At 45.3% G+C, this 14,244-nt stretch overlaps 1 protein-coding gene and 1 pseudogene across 1 annotated transcript in view; both read left to right on the top strand.

Annotated features, from left to right (window-relative positions):
* The window catches only part of Frem3 (FRAS1 related extracellular matrix 3), an 80,210-nt gene that overhangs the window by 52,742 nt on the left and 13,224 nt on the right, over nt 1–14,244 (top strand). The gene's annotated exons all lie outside the window — the stretch shown is intronic.
* LOC110300057 (membrane magnesium transporter 2-like) lies at nt 6,918–7,324 on the top strand (annotated as a pseudogene).

Below are 14,244 nucleotides of genomic sequence, written 5' to 3'. Positions count from 1 at the left end.
CTTGGAGGATTTTACCTTTGATGAGTATGAAGTGCCCCTCCCTGTCTTTTTTGATGACTTTGTGTTGGAAGTCAATCTTATCTGATATTAGAATGGCTACTCCAGCTTGTTTCTTCAGACCATTTGCTTGGAAAATTGTTTTCCAGCCTTTCATTCTGAGGTAGTGTCTATCTTTTTCTCTGAGATGAGTTTCTTGTAAGCAGCAAAATGTTGGGTCTTGTTTGTGTAGCCAGTTTGTTAGTCTATGTCTTTTTATCGGGGAGTTGAGTCCATTGATATTAAGAGATATTAAGGAAAAGTAATTGTTGTTTCCTGTTATTTTTGTTGTTAAAGTTGGCATTCTGTTCTTGTGGCTGTCTTCTTTTAGGTTTGTTGAGGGATTACCTTCTTGTTGTTTCTAGGGCGTGGTTCCTGTCCTTGTATTGGTTTTTTTCTGTTATTATCCTTTGAAGGGCTGGATTCGTGGAGAGATAATGTGTGAATTTGGCTTTGTCGTGGAATACTTTGGTTTCTCCATCTATGTTAATTGAGAGTTTGGCTGGGTATAGTAGCTTGGGCTGGAATTTGTGTTCTTTTAGTGTCTGTATAACATCTGTCCAGGATCTTCTAGCTTTCATAGTCTCTGGTGAAAAATCTGGTGTAATTCTGATAGGCTTGCCTTTATATGTTACTTGGCCTTTTTCTCTTACTGCTTTTAGTATTCTATCTTTATTTAGTGCATTTGTTGTTCTGATTTTTATGTGTCGGGAGGTATTTCTTTTCTGGTCCAGCCTATTTGGAGTTCTGTAGGCTTCTTGTATGTTCATGGGCATCTCTTTCTTTAGATTTGGGAAGTTTTCTTCTATAATTTTGTTGAAGATGTTTGCTGGTCCTTTGAGTTGAAAATCTTCATTCTCATCCACTCCTATTATCCGTAGGTTTGGTCTTCTCATTGTGTCCTGTATTTCCTGGATGTTTTGAGTTAGGATCTTTTTGCATTTTCCATTTTCCTTGATTGTTGTGCCCATGTTCTCTATGGAATCTTCTGCACCTGAGATTCTCTCTTCCATCTCTTGTATTCTGTTGCTGATGCTTGCATCTATGGTTCCAGATTTCTTTCCTAGGGTTTCTATCTCCAGTGTTGCCTCATTTTGGGTTTTCTTTATTGTGTCTACTTCCCTTTTTAGGTCTAGTATGGTTTTGTTCATTTCCATCATCTGATTGGATGTGTTTTCCTGTTTCTCTTTAAGGACTTCTACCAGTTTGGTTGTGTTTTCCTGTTTTTCTTTAAGGACTTGTAACTCTTTAGCCATGTTCTCCTGTAGTTCTTTAAAGTCCTTCTTGATGTCCTCTACCATCATCATGAGATATGCTTTTAAATCCAGGTCTAGTTTTTCAGGTGTGTTGGGGTGCCCTGGACTGGGCGAAGTGGGAGTGCTGGGTCCTGATGATGGTGAGTGGTCTTGGTTTCTGTTAGTAAGATTCTTACCTTTACCTCTCGCCATCTGGTAATCTCTGGAGTTGTTATAGTTGTCTCTGTTCAGAGGTTGTTCTTCTGGGGATTCTGAGTATCCTCTGTCAGCAGACCTGTACAGACTAAGTTCGGCGGAGTCCCGGAGCCAAGATGGCGCTCCCTGCAGGGCAGGTCACTGTTCTCCGGCTGGGAGGGTGTCGGATGTCTGCGGCCCCAAAAGGGTGCTGCCTCAGCGGTTCTGTGGCTCCCGCCTGTCCCAGAAGCTGTCTGCCTCTGTGGTCCTCACTCTGACCTGTACAGACTAAGTTCGGCGGAGTCCCGGAGCCAAGATGGAGCTCCCTGCAGGGCAGGTCACTGTCCTCCGACTGGGAGGGTGCCGGATGTCTGCGGCCCCTAAAGGGTGCTGCCTCAGCAGCTCTGTGGCTCCCGCCTGTCCCAGAAGCCGTCTGCCCCCGTGGTCCCCACTCTGACCTGTAGAGACTAAGCTCGGCGGAGTCCCGGAGCCAAGATGGCGTTCCCTGCAGGGCAGGTCACTGTCCTCCGACTGGGAGGGTGCCGGATGTCTGCGGCCCCAAAAGGGTGCTGCCTCAGCGGCTCTGTGGCTCCCGCCTGTCCCAGAAGCTGTCTGCCTCTTTGGTCCTCACTCTAACCTGTAGACTAAGTTCGGCGGAGTCCCGGAGCCAAGATGGCACTCTCTGCAGGGCAGGTCTCTGTCCTCCGGCTGGGAGGGTGCCGGAAGTCTGCGGCCCCAAAAGGGTGCTGCCTCAGCGGCTCTGTGGCTCCTGCCTGTCCCAGAAGCCGTCTGCCCCCGTGGTCCCCACTCTGACCTGTAGAGACTAAGCTCGGCGGAGTCCCGGAGCCAAGATGGCGCTCCCTGCAGGGCAGGTCACTGTCCTCCGACTGGGAGGGTGCCGGATGTCTGCGGCCCCAAAAGGGTGCTGCCTCAGCGGCTCTCTTGTTAAACCTTTATTATAAACGTTTGGAAAAGTTTAAAAGTCCATCTTGAAGTTTCATCAGCTGAGACGCTGAAGTAGCTGTGGAGAGGAATGAGGACAAGGGCCACAGTGGCCTTCCATGTGAGATGTGACAGTTCCCACAGTTGCACAAGGGTCAGGTATTCTCATGCACATGCCATGAACCTATATGCTGGGAGATCTGACTCCGTTATGTGTTTCCTTATTTTAACCACAAGCAGGAAAATAAGTGCTTGTGCAGAGTCCAGGCTCACATGCCAGGCATCCTGCGATATGTGACAACTGGGAATGGAGTCTTCTGAGAACACCTTTCAGATGTAGAGACACAACAGGAAGTCATGTTCTACAGAAGAGTCGGCTCCAGGGAGGCAACTCCCATCTCACCACCACCTCCTCTGCCAGCTGATTCACAAAGCTCTTCTCTCAGCTTCCCAGTTCATTTCCAGAGGCAGAGCGATGGGTGGACCCCAAGTAGACCTGTCCAGTTTAGCAGTTACATGAGCTCTGACAAACTGCTCCTCTGGTTACTACTTCATTGCACTGCATTCTGGGAGGCCCTCTGATTGTGAACAGAGAATTGTGTGTGTGTGTCGTATGTATGTATGTATGTGTATATATACATATATATTCCATATATGTGTATATATGTAGATTCCATATATATTTGTATATTATATAAATATGTAAATATATATGGAACTTACTAGAACGACTTACAGGTTGCAGGCCAACTAATCCAACAATGGCTAGCTGGGAATGGAAAGTCCAAGAATATAGCAATTACTCAGTCCTACAAGACTGGGTGTCTCAGGTGGTCTTCCATATATGCTGGGATCACCCATGCCAGTGAAGGATGGATATGCTAGTAAGGCAAAGGCAAGCAGGTAAAGAAGAACCAAAAGCTTCCTTCCACTATGTCCTTACAAAAGCTTCCAGCAGAAGATGTGGCCCAGATTTAAGGTGTGTCATCCCACCTCAAGATCTGGTTTAAAGGCATGTGTCTTCTTCCTCCCCCCACCCCCAAATATCCTGACCAAAGGCATGTTGTCTTCCTGTCTTAAGAGCCAGATCACAGGTATGCCCTCCATTTCTGGATTGTAGTTCATTCCAGATATAGTCAAGTTGACAACCAACAATAGTTATCACACCAGAAGAAGTATGGTTTAAAGGTGCACATTTGTTACACTCCCAGCCACTGACCACTTCCTCTGTGTAAGGCTCATGTGATCTTTCATAGACATGCTGGGCTCTCTAGAATTAAGTACATGCCCCTGTAATTAGCTGGTGAAAAAGAAAGACTTTGGTGGGCAGTGATGGCTCATGCCCTTAATCCCAGAGGCAGAGACAGGTGGATCTCTATGAGTTTGAGGCCAACCTGGTCTACGGGGCTATTTCCAGGATAACAAAGGCTACAGAGAGAAACCCTGTCTTGAAAAAAATAAAACAAAACAAATTTTAAAAAGAAGAGGAGGAGGGGAAATAGGAGGAAGAGGACTGGAGGACAACTTCCTCAATGGAGTGCTTCTGCCCACCTAATTTTCTTTTCATTCTTCAAGACCAAAGCAGGAGTAGACCCAGGACTAGCAAGAAGGTTCAGAAGGCAAACTCTCTTGCCACTCAAGTCTGACCATCTGAGTTTGAACCCTAGAAGGAGAGAACTAACTCCAAAAGTTTTCTGACCTCCACACATGCTACGACCACACACAGTACATATTGGGCACACATACTCATGGTAATAGCAAAGTTTTAGTTTTTTTTTTAATTTTAAGAGTAAAACTAAGTTAGAGTTATTACAAATTCTACATGTATCTGGTTGTATCTGGTGTTTCAAGATAGAACCTTTTTTGTGTATAGGTTTATACGTGTGTATCCATGTGTTACGTGCATTCAAATGTGTAGGTATGTGCCATGCTTGTGAATGCAGAAGCCATAGCCAGATATCATGTGCTGCCTGGTCTCTCACTGAACCTGAAGCTCACATTTCAGCAAGGTTGTCTGGCCAATGAGCTCTTAGAATCTACCAATCTCTGTCCCCAAGTACTGGGGTTACAGGCTTGCACAGCTATGCCTGTCATTTTGCACGGCCACTGAAGGCTCACACTCAATTCTTCTTGTTTGGGAAGGAAGTGCTGTTACCACCTGAGCCCTCTCCATAGTCTCTTGACAGGGAATCTTAAAGAACAGACCACAGGATTGTCCATCTCTGAAAATACAGCCAAACACAAAACCGTGAAAACCTTCAAAATATGTCTCAAGTGCCTTGTCATTATGCTTGATTTCGAACAGACCAAGATAAGTGATATGTATACTGTTAAATCCTCTGTCCTCGGGGTCAGAGAGGAATTTATTGTTTGTAGGATATTATGCAAACATCCTTGGCCTCTAGATGTAAGAAATCAGAAGCATCCACCAGCCCCAGCTGTGAGCCTTCAAAATGCCACCAGACATTAACAAATGTCCCTTGAGAGATACAACCGGCCCAACTAACATTTACTGCTCTTCAGTGAAATGTTTTCGTTTTAATGACACTCTGTATAAAAAACATGCTAATTAGATAGTTCCTGGCTCAATATTGTTCACAAAGTAGACCTCATCTATCTTTTCTTACTTATTGGCCACTTTCTTGTTAGGAAACTACTCTTCTTGAAAGAAACAGTCAATGAAAAGCAAACCATAATTGAGTCATCCTGTGGTGTCAGTCAGGCTGAAACTGAGTATGGCATGAGTTATTAATGATTGCCTTTATCCGGTTGAATAAAACACATCTAGTAGACCTGGTTGTCAGGGTCCACCCAGCATCTAGGTAATGGAGGAAGGGAGCCAGTATGTTGTTGGCAATTGGAGTCAATGCTAATAACAGCCTATGAAGGTCACCACTCATAGCAGTGGACAATTTATGGGGTCAGCACTGCTGATGGAACAAAACTTAATTATCTAGGGCCAGCAAGAAACTCTGAACTCTTTTAACTCTTAAGAGGTCAGCGAGAAAGAAAAGGATATAAAGTCATGTATACACACATGAACACATGCAAACACACACACATACTTTGCTGGATCTGACCACCAGTGTCATCAATTTTACAAGTACACATACATATATATACATACATATGTATGTACATATATAGAGACAGACAGACACATATGCATATATGCATATTGTTTGTATATATATAGATAGATATAGATATATAGATATATATATACAAAAAAACACACACACACATATTTGGTAGATGCAGAGCCCCAACAGCCACACTTTATTTCTTCTTTTAGCCTTTTTATATCTTCTTAGACAAAAGTTCTTTATAAAATCCTCACAGATAAAATGTTACACAAAAAGGGAGTTATGGAAGAATGTCAATAAAAAGTTCAAAGCAGTGTTTCATTCTAAGTTCATTATAAGCTCATTATAAGTTCAGAGCTACAGTTTCACGTGGCCTTGCTTTATCACAGTGCACACCTGTGGCTTCATCCTTAGACCTGATCTAGAATGAATGTTTTTCCTTGATCACAAATCTGTCCCAAGCCCATTTTTCTTCTTAGTAAAATGTATGAAAGCTTACTGTATTCCTAATTATGCAGGCTTTACTTACTATTCTATGAGGAGAGGGCACACTCTATTCTTAATTCTAAATTTATTACATCTTTCCGTCAAAACAACTAAAACCATCTCCTTAAACTTTCTTCAAAAATTATTTGAATCAAATCAGGAATTCTATAAAGTCATTAATTCACGTAAACATCATTAATCAACATCTTCATGTTGATCTGCAGGAAATTTGCCCAGTAGGGTAACCACCCATGAAGTAATCACACCAGGCTATAGGCAGTAAGAATCTCCTGCTGTCCACTCACACCATGCCAAATAAATAGAGAGTATGGCAGTGACAAACATGAGAAAGCACATCAGTAGCAAGAAGCAACCCTGGGAAGACGCCTCTGGGGCCATGCCTCACCAGAGGTAGCCACTGCAGCCCAGCAAAATGGTAGGCTGTCTCCAGTCAGCTCACTTGTCCACGACAGCTCTTCCTGCCTGGCATCCACCACCTCACCCCACTTCTCTGATTGGCTTTTTTCCCCTCTGTGATAAGAGGTAGGTAGAGTGTAGATTATGCTGAGAGAGAGACTTGCCCCTCTCTTCACGGCTTCCTGTACTCTCCAATGTATTTCTTTGCAGGTTTGTTGTCAAGGTATAGATGTGAAGCCCTGCATCTCAGAGGATTTTTCTTCTACCTAAAGCAGATCTTTCAGAAGTTCTTCTATATGTCTATTTGGTAGACTCAGTCCTATTTATCAGCTCTAGATGAGTAGCCTTGAGCTAAACACTCCTGTTCTGCCAAGTGCTCCCACCCTGATGTACTGAGCTGTGACAGGCCCAAAGCAATGAGGCCAGATCGAGACTGTGAGCCATGACCAGTCTTTCCTTTTCTTAGCATACTTATCCCAGTGTGGAAGGTTAGCTCCGGGGCTGCCACTCCTTCAGAAACATGGTTGTGTGGCTGTGGAAGGTGCTGGTGGGCGTCAGTCTCTTCGAACTCACCCACGCTGCCTGCTCTGCCGCACAGCATCGTTCTCCAATGTGACTGGACTGACAGAAAAGAAGTATGAGCCGCTGCGCTGCTGACAGAGTTCTCCAGACACTTTCGGCCTTTGCGCTTACATGTTACAGCATACTGCAGGGGATTTTAGAGACAGGGATGCCACTTCGGAACTAAAGAATATGACACTTGACACCTTAAGGAATCACCCGTCTTTTTATGTGTTTCAACGTTCTGGTTATGGATTGTCCCAGGGTTCGGATACAACTCGTTCTTCAAACTTCAACGCGTCATCTTCAAACCTCAGAATGTCAAAACGCTTGAAGTTTGGAAAGCTCAAATCACTGCACCATTGAGTTTTGTTTTGTTTTGTTTTGTTTTCCCACAAATTAAGTAACAGGACAGAAGCAGAATTAAGTACTAGGATTTGAGATGTAAAACACCTGTGGGGCAATGGGCTATGTACAGACAGCTTGGTCTCCAGTCGAGTTGAGGTCTTGAACCCTGGTAAAACCTGGAGGCGGTAATTTCCATCTACATGGGATGGAAGGTGTTCCCTCATGTCTCCTGGATGCCTGGCTCCTGTTGAAGTTACTGCCCCCACAGCCCCCACAGGAGAAGCATGTGGCTAGCACATACACAATGTCCCAAGCTTCTAGCCTTCTGGCTAGACTCCTCCTCATAGTTACCTAGCAACAGCAAGATAACACAGCCCACTATAAGAGGGGCTGCTTGTCCCTTCCTTGCTATCTTAAGCTTTCTTTTACTCCCTAAGCTCTCTTACTCTCTAAGCTTTTACCTCTCTTACTCTATGCCTTCACCTTTCTTTCTCTTTCTTTCCCTTCCACCTTCTCTCCTCTTGACCTTGGCCAGTCTGCCTTTCTATAATAAAGCTCATAGACTGTCTCTGTTCATCAAGGCCCAGACTAAGGACTCTTGCCTGTGTGGGAACCACCCAGCGCCCCCTCCCCTCTCCCCCTGACCTCTCTTCCTTTACCCTTCAGGGCTGAGTGTTGTCCTGGGGCCCCTATTCTGTTCTCAGCTCCTCTGCCCTATCCAGCGTGGGATGCCAAAGAACGGGTGCTTCTCCTTGTCCACCCTCCGCCGTGTGGGGTCAGTGGCTTCACACAGCCAGATGCCCACCCAGGGCCGCATGGAAAGCATCTAGCAGTCCTCCCATGGCCGGATGTGGGCTCTCTCCCTCCCACCTCTTCCCCTACCCCTACAGCCCCGTAAATACCCCCTACAGATCAGTATTTTTACTGATATTTCAGACTTAATTTTTAAAATCTATAATTTTAAGCTGGGCAGTGGTGGTGCACGCCTTTAATCCTAGCACTTGGGAGGCAGAGGCAGGCGAATCTCTGAGTTTGAAGCCAGCCTGGTCTACAAAGTGAGTTCCAGGACAGCCAGGGCCACACAGAGAAATCCTGTCTCGAATAAAACAGGGAGAGAGAGAGAGAGAGAGAGAGAGAGAGAGAGAGAGAGAGAGAGAGAGAGAGAGAGAAAAGAGAGAGAGAGAGAGATCAGGGTCAAGCTGTCTGTGTGGTTGATGATTGTTTTTCTCTGTGTTTGTTGGTACCTCGTTCTATGTTCTTGGACTTAGACATTTTTTTGGACATTGGACAAACTGAAAAACAAGTTATTTACTCCCTGTTTCTCCGAATGGCCCACTTTAGGAGTTGGGTAGCCACCTGTAGGAATCTTTGAATTGCAGGTGATCAAAGCAGGAGAGGTGCCACAGGCTGGGCTCAGTCAGTCTCTCAACCCACAGGGAACCAGGGTTTCAGTATTCATGTGAGCAAGGAATCATCAAAAAGTGACAAACAGACACTGACACAGAGAGAGTGCTGTATCTGAATGTAATTTCTCAAAGCAAGCATCAGACTCATATTACAGAAGAAAACAAAGAAGTTAAGTGACACATCAGCCAAGGTACATTGAAGTTATCTGACACAAAACAGAAAAATGCATACATAAAGACTGACAGGAACCAGGCAGTGTTTACAACTGAGATAAGATCAGCCCTATCTAAAGTCAGATATTGACAGGAGCTGGGTGAGGATTTCACACCCTAGTCACAATTTATGCTATTCCTCTGGCCCTTGTGAAAGCTTGCACCAGGGGAGTTCTGCCCTTGCTGACCTTTTCATGAATAATGCAATACTGTAGTTTGTCCTTAAACCACAACCGTCCTTCTTCCTAGGCCATTGTAAATTCTCGCATATGGGAGTAACTTGGCTGCTCTTTTAAGTGTCTATAGGGAATCTCCATTTGTCAGAAGAACTCACCAACTTTCTTCTACTATGTAATGTAGTCTGTCATACCTGACTGTAATGAGGATTCTAAGTTTACTATTTTGAAATAGCCCTGAGAGTACTAGCTCCTCCTATCCAGCACTAACTGTCAACACTGGGGCATTTCATCTGAATGAGTAACATTCTTACGAAATTCTAAGCCCAGGGTCAGCTCCAGGACTGCCTAAGACAGTGGTGTAGGCCAAGAAGCAAAGTTCAATCTAGCTTAGGTATTTGACAAATCATTTCTTGGAGGCACCTATAATAAAACAATATTGAAAGAAAGCACACATCCGTTCACCGACTAATGCATGAACAAGTTTGGAGCAATCGTGATACAGGATGCCAAGGCTCCAGGAGACTAAGTTTCTATGAAGCTTTTTGCCTTGGGACTTCGTCCAAGCTTTTGGGCCTGCCATACAAGTCTTCACTGGAGTGGGTGTGGCAGAGAGGAGAGAAGCCAGCATCCTTCAGGCACCCAGACCAAGTGCCCTATATAGTTACCTGGAAAAATCTAGTGGAGGACACCCCCCTCATGGATAAAAGCCTTTCTTTCCCAAGACCCACCTCATAGGTTCTGGCTGTCAGGAAGAAGGAAGCACGGGAGGAGAGATCTGGACCTGAGAAGAAGTCTATGTGGTTGACCCTTCACCAGCAGACCTGTTGCTCCATAACTCCCTACCCTTGCCCTCATGGCCCATATGGAACTGGGGCCATTGCACCACCCTTTACCAGAGGGAGAAGCGGGAGGAGACCCCCAACTTCCTGGTCCCGCCATGGGGACACAAAGTCTGAGAGCCACCTCCCCTGATATCACAGTGACTCTCCCACTATGGGCCAGTTAATAATCTTTGAGACTGTCTTATTTATTGAGGAAGCCAGAAGCCAGAAAGAATACCCCCTCAGACACTGGGGCACCATCGACTGACCAGGCTGTCATGGACAGCAGGCTTTCCCTGACTAGACCTGACTGGGAATTTAATATGGCAAAATTTAAGGGGCACCTAAAGGTCCACCACCAGATTCCACTGGTAGGTCTCAAGGGGGGCGGCATGACGACCCACAAATTTGACCAAGGTATGTGAGGTTAAGCGGAGACCAGATGAGTCGCCCACAGCCTTTTTAGAGCACCAATATACACCCTATGACCTCAGCAGCAAACAGCATAAAACTACTGTGACAGTGGCTTTTATAGACCAGGCTAGTGGAGATATCAGGGGAAGTGTCAGAGACTAGAAAGACAGGATGAGTCATTGAGGGACTTAGTGCAGGTTGCTAAGAAAGTCTACTATAACAGGCAGACAGAGGAGGAAAAGGAGCAGAGAAAGAAAGAAAATCAACAGGGAAGGAATCTACAGAGAGTCCTGAGTCTCAGGCTAGAGGATGAATACAAGTTGTCTGAGACCTCGGACAGGCCACCCCAGGACCTAGACTGATGGCTCAAGGCCTTTCCCCAGGCCTGGACTGAGATGGCAGGGATGGGGAGGACCACTTACCAGACCCCCCCCCCATCCACATGGAGCTCAGAACCCAAGCCTTCCCGATGTCTGTGCACCAATATCCGATGTTGAGGGAGGCCTGGGATGGAATCAGGCCCCACATTATCTGGTTCCTGGAACAAGGAAGGGATCCTGTGCAAGTGCCAATTGGCTTGGAATACTCCCCTCCTGCCGGTGAAGAAACCTGAGTCCCAAGACTAAGGAAGACTGTCTAGAGGGGACTAAATTCCTCTTGGAGTTGCTGGGAGGATTGAGATACATAGCTTCAGCCAAGAAGGCCCAAATCTGCCAGAGAAAAAGCCCCAAGAAGACACAGGAATTTCTAGGTACAGCTGGGTTCTGCTGCCTATGGATCCCAAGATTTGTTGAATTGGCTGCCCCTCCCCTTCCACCCCCTGACTAAAAAACAGAGGAAGAAGGGCAACAGACCTTTAACACGATTAAGCAGGTTCTGCTCAAGGTCCCTCCTCTACGACTGCCTGATACCAGTAGACTGTTCCACCTTTATGTGGCTGAGAACAGAGGGAGAGCCAAAGGAGGTGCTCACTCAGCAGCTGGGCCCCTGGAAGCACCCAGTTGCCTAACTGTCAAAGAAGTTAGACCCTGTCACTACTGGGTGACCTACTTGCCTATGGATAATGGCGGTGGTGGCAGTTCTAGTTGCTGATAAATTGACTTTGGGGCAGAACCTGACTGTGGCATGCCTTGGAAAGCATTGTTCTCCAGCCCCTGGATTGATGGCTGACCAATGCCTGCATGACTCATTATCAGACTCTGTTGCTAAATTCAGATTGGGTGACCTTCATGTCACCAGTGGCCCTCAACCTGGCCACTCTGTTACTGACCCTGACTTCGACCCGCCAGCTCATGATTGTCAGCAGATGCTAGCTGAGGACCAGGGATGGCGAAAAGACCTATCAATAAGCCGATCCCCGATGCTCAGGTGACCTGGTTCACTGATGGCAGCAGCTACCTGGTGGAGGGACAATGCAAGGCAGAGGCCACCATTGTGGACAGGCACCAGGTGGTCTGGGCACAACCACATCCTCTGGGGAATGGCAGCCTAAAAGGCAGAGTTGATAACTCTAACCAAAGCCTTGGACCTTGGGGGATTGTGAAACATCAGGAAGCACATAATGGAGACCTTTCCCAGGATAGTTAAAGATCCAGTGGCCAAGGTGAGGCAAGGGTTAGTCAAGCAGAAGACAGAACAGAGACAGAACAAAGACAGTTTCAAGTCTTGGTTTAACAGCTCCCCCTGGTTTACTACCTTGATTTCTGCATTGTTAGGACCCCTGATCATTTTGTTCCTGCTTCTGACTTTTGGATTTTACATTCTAAATCGCTTAGCTGCTTTTAGTAAAGCTTGCATAGGTGGTGGTATATACAGTTGATGGTCCTGAGACAAAGATATCAAGAGCTAAGTGCAGAGAACCAGGGATATGAGCTGCATAACTATCCACAATAGCTTCAAGATTGAAGCATACACAAAGAAAAGGGTGGATGAAAAGGTCAGTTTAGGAACTTTGGGAAGGTCATGAAATGTTTGCCCCTCCCAGAGGGAGAGACTAATTAACATTTCTCTGACCACAGGGTAGGAACCAACCTGTGGGTGGGGACACATTCCTCAGGACTGACTGTTGCCCACCTTCAGACAAGGAAAGTCCTTGTCACCTCATTCCCTAAAGACCAATCAGTTTAAAGGGTGCACTGTTCCACCAATCATATTGTGCCTATTTGCTGATGCTCTATTCTGCCCCTAGAAACCATATAAAAACTCGCTGAATGGGTGCTGGGAGTCGCTGCCTCTCCTTCAGGTCTGGGACAACCCCAATGCACTGGAACAATAAATTCCTCTTGCTTTTTGCATCAATCCCAGCTCCACGTGGTTCACTCAGGGGTTCCCCAGTAAGCTAAGGCTCCCCGGAGCCTTAAACCAGAAGAGTACACATAAGAGGTGGAGAGAGCCTTGCCCCTGCCAATCTAGCTACCCCTGTCATCAGTTCCACATGTCGCTTTCTGTGGTCTGATTATATGCCCACTTTTTGCTGTGGTTCTATATGACATTCTGCCATTTGCAAATGTATTAAGGTTTGCCAGAGAATTTGAATCAAGGAGGGTTTATTTATATGTTTATATAAAACTGTCCCCTGCTGTGTACAGGGGATTGACTCTACCACCGTGCACAAGAACCAAAATCCTCGGATACTCACGTGGCTTTTAGAAAATGACATAGTATTTCCATAGAACCTCTGCCCACCCTCCCATTTACTTCCAGTCATCTCTAGATTATGTGTAACACCTAATACCATGTGATTTCTGTGAAAAGAGCCATTGTACTGCATTTTTTAGGGAATGATGATAAGAAGATGCTTGCATATGTTCAGTACAGATGGAATTTCTCCCAAATATCTTTTGTTAGCAAAAGTTTTTTTTTTAATTTAAATAATTAAAAAAAAAGGAAATGTTCCATTATCAGCTGACTAATGAGTAAAAAACATAGTAACATTGCCAGACAGTGGGATGTGTTAAAACTCTGAACTTGGAAGTCTTTGGGGCCCAGGAATGTTGGAATATGGGTCAAAGGCCAGGAGGGGAAAGGAAGTCACCCAATGGTAGGAGGTGTTCATCAGAAGCATCCTGGTTTTCTGACTCAGCCAGAAGAGACTGGGTGTGACCACATTGGCTAGACCAGTTTATATCAGCTTTCAACAAGTCCAAGGCTACTAGTTCTACAGGATCACCTGGAGCTGTTGTAATGCAGTTTGCTGGTCACAGTTAATTCCTGAATGATAGCTGTCATATGGGACAAACATAGACTAGGGACTGAAGGTAAATTTAATGAGCCTAGGGGGGAAATCTTCAGGCCTGTGGTCCTGACAGTTGGAAAGAAGTCCCAAGACCAGAAGAAGGAAAGAGCCCACCCTCAGAGGTACGGGGTAGCTGAAAAGGCTTAGGCTGTGGACTCTAACAGGTAAAATCAAGTCAGGACTCCCTGAAACATGTGAAAATTTTAAATTGACAGTAGAGATAAAAGTTTAGAAATACTAGAATGACCACTGTCTATAGTCTGTACTGAGATCTTATTTGTAGAAAAACAAATTAACAAGTGTCTGTAAACGGCTGGAGGTGCCTCAGAGACATGGCAAGAATAAGTCCTCAGAAATTGTCAGCACGATGAAGCAGATCTGGATTTAGATGGATTGGACAGAGGTGTTGTGGGTACAGTGAAAATCACTTTTAAGTCAAATTAAAATGTTGAGCCTGTGATTGTAACAGTGGCCAGTTACCGAGGCTAGATAAATAGTTTATCAGAGCTCCATCGATTAATATGTTAAAACTCTGGACTTTGAAATCTTAACATCGTGTATCATTTTAAAGTCTCAATTTTCACATACCTTAAATCCTTTCCTTCCTTGCATAACTTTAATAAAACCTTTTCTTCCATCCAGTCATTTACCATGAGACATAGATGGTTGA

This window comes from Mus caroli, unplaced genomic scaffold, assembly GCF_978045245.1.
Source record: "Mus caroli unplaced genomic scaffold, Mus_caroli_1 scaffold_10, whole genome shotgun sequence".
Lineage (NCBI taxonomy): Eukaryota > Metazoa > Chordata > Mammalia > Rodentia > Muridae > Mus > Mus caroli.
Note: the sequence above shows the minus strand (reverse complement) of the source record. Positions and strands in the feature narration are given on the sequence as shown.